This window comes from Carlito syrichta, unplaced genomic scaffold (assembly GCF_000164805.1).
Source record: "Carlito syrichta isolate Samal-C Ts95f unplaced genomic scaffold, Tarsius_syrichta-2.0.1 Scaffold123693, whole genome shotgun sequence".
In the NCBI taxonomy this organism is placed as follows: Eukaryota; Metazoa; Chordata; class Mammalia; order Primates; family Tarsiidae; genus Carlito; species Carlito syrichta.
The window spans coordinates 74,893-77,841 of NW_007067789.1; the positions used below are offsets into that span (position 1 = coordinate 74,893).

Here is a 2,949-nt window from a genome sequence, read left to right on the forward strand (position 1 = left end):
GGGGGACCCGCAGCCCCCGAGGCCGCCGCCCCCGCCGGGCGGACGCGGGCACGTGGGCACCTCCGGGAGGGCCCGGCACCAGGCTGGGGCCCCGGGATCCGCGTGCCCTTGGCGTGCCGGGCCTTTGGAGGCATAACGAAGCGGGGCGCCCCAGCCCCCCCAGACCTAACCAAGCTCAGAGACCCGCAGAAGCACCTCGCCCCCCATCTCTTGTGCTCTCCCCAAATCGGAACAGGGCTAGGGTTATTCCCCCTTGGTGAGGGTAGAGGGGCGAGTTGAGAGGAGCAGGGGTCCGGGAGGGGTGGAGAATTTCTCCACAACGCCAGTACCTAAAGCCTTTATGAGACTGGGGAAGAAAGGAACCCTTCTTTCCATTGTGTCCAGAGTGAAGGTTTTGAATCCATAAACCTAAAATTCGAGGCTAGTTACCTGCTCATTCATTGCTCCCCCAGTCGGCGCGGAGGTGCCGGAAGGGATCGGGGGTAATTGTGCAGCCCAATAAGCCTACAGAGATGCTCGAATCCTGTCTCCCTAACGTGCTCTGGAACCTATCATTTGAATTAGCCGAGTCAGGCAGGGAGGGGGCGGGGAGTCCTTCCGCCCTCCTTAGGAGGGGCTGCATTGCAGGGGGAGACTGGGCAGACAGACTCAGTCATTGGAGAGGGAGAGGGAGTGAGAAGACAAAGCCGTGGAAGCCCCCACAGCTTTCTGTTTCTCTAGCCCAGCGCAGACCCCGGAGCCCCCAGGCACGCCCTCCGTCTTTGGAACACGCTAGTCATTCATTGATAACAGGTAAAGCAAACTGAGGGGGGTACAGGGGATTGCAGAGACAGAAGAGCAGCTTCTTATAGTCAGACTGAAGACCCCAAATAATGATGAGGTGGGGGGACAGTTCAAGGGGAGAGATGGGGGCGCTATGAACAATGGGTGTTATTTGCTCACGGCATCCATACCTCCTTATCCTGTGCACAGACATTAATTTCGAACAATTATATGTAGTTATTTCTCAGCAACGACTTCCTTCTCGCAAATATCTTTTCTATAATCTGTTGTCCTGTGCATTTAATATCTTCAGCCTACTTATCTTCCTGTTCGAGCTCTAATTTGTTCTGCCAGTTATTTGATGAAATCTTTAGTCCTACTGCATGTCTCTGGCCTCTACCTTCCTATATTTGCAATTTTTTTTTTTTTGTAGTGTACCATTTGTCTATATAGGAGAAAGTTTGAGGGGATAATTGGGATAATGTTGGGAGTAATGTGACCTTTCTTTTGACAATCTCTTTCTCCCCATCTCAAACCTTTGCTCCAAAGAAAGAGGCAGCTTGAGGTAGGGAAAGATGGGGGTCTTTGTGTTAGAGAACCGATCACATATTGAAATCAGTACAGCCCACAGGAGCTAAATACGGGGGGACAGATTCTGGAACAGGAATGCTTCTTTGCAGCTCAGTGGAATGAGGGGGAAGGACATAGCTAGCAGGAAAATCCAAGCTCACAGACAAGACACCAGAGAACTTCCATTCCCCTCCACCATCACCACTCTTGCTCCCCCCATCCCCATGGTGTCAGCATGACACAGCAAGGCCCTGTTGAGTAGGCCTTGGATGCCCAAAGAGGGTCTGGACAAAGGGTATTTGGGTGTGTCTGTGTGGCTCAGAGTGTATCTCTCTAATTTGTATATTTGCTAATAAAGTATCTCTAAGAATAGAGTGGTATTTAGAAATTACTTTTACCTAAAGTATCTGGATAATTTAAAATGAAGGCTGGTGGGAAGCATTTATTGAACACATGTTATGGTACAAGCGACTGTCCAAGCCTTTAAGATAAAAGTAAATGACAGATGTAAAGACAAATGTGGGCAGGGGAAGGGGAAGCTGACTGGAATAAAATTTGAAGGACTTGGGAATTAAATCCATACTAAAGTAAAAAATGTAATTACTATTTCCATTAGTAAATATCCTCTTTTAGCTTCAATTTTCTGTGTAGTCTTACTTTATGTTCTTGACTTGATTTTAATGCCATATATGCTTATACGAGTGTCTTTCTTGAATGCAATGGGTATCCTCTGTACATGCCTCTGGGTCAATGACACAGTTAGTGATTTTAGGCCTTTTGAGTTGCTATTTCATAAAATTGCCTTTAGCTTCTTAATTTGCAAGATAGCTCTGCCAAAGACACAGGGACTGTTCAGGCAGTTTTTATACACGCTTTGATTGAAGGAAAGGAATTCATTTGTCAAAGAGCTTTTCCCCTTTTTAGATTCTAGCTTGCACTCTACTGCCTTTTGCTTTTTAACCAGTCGGATCAGAATTACAGGAACAATAACACCTAACCCATAGATTATCTGTACTTCAGAAGCTAAGAATTCCTGTAAGTTTTGAGAATACTGGTAGAGGGTTATATAAAGCTGTAAGCAGCTGTCTATCTTCAACATAAAAAGGGATCAGATTGGGAATCTGGAGACCTGGGTTCTATACAAACTGGTTGCAAGTCCTCACAAATCACTACATAATTTCTAAGGTATCTCCTGGTTTAAAAATTCAGTTTTCTCCCTATGATTCTATTTTGTAAAGAGCCTATGTGCCCAGCATTATTTTAAGCTAACTCTGGAGGAGACTTGTAAGGGAGGAGATAGAGATAAAGAAGCCAGCTAGCCAGGGAAATACCTGCTAATGTGTAGCAATCCCTGTGGGCAGAAGTCAGCAACAGCGTGGATTCCTGGGTGTGCTTCTTAGGATCTCTCTAGCCCCAGACTTAAGCAGGGGTTTGTTGGTTAATAGGCACAGCCATTTTTTATAGCTCTCTTTCTGTACACATGTCTCTGCAAATTACTAAGATGATGAGAGCTGAATATCATAGGATGATGACCTCACCTTTCCCGCATGCTCCCCCACCCTGCTCCAATCCCTGCATCACCCTCCTTCTTTTTTTTTTTTTTTTTTTTTGTTTGGG

The 2,949-nt window shown here is 46.3% G+C and overlaps 1 protein-coding gene across 2 annotated transcripts in view; it reads left to right on the top strand.

The window, feature by feature from the left end:
* Positions 1-327: 327 nt before the first annotated feature.
* Positions 328-2,949, top strand: part of MLLT11 (MLLT11, transcription factor 7 cofactor) — a 6,772-nt gene continuing 4,150 nt past the window's right edge. The window contains exon 1 of one of the 2 annotated variants that reach the window (XM_021707743.1): positions 328-792. The gene's annotated coding sequence lies outside the window, so the exon portion shown is untranslated. The remainder of the gene's footprint in view (positions 793-2,949) is intronic. The other variant, XM_021707744.1, reaches the window with a different exon arrangement.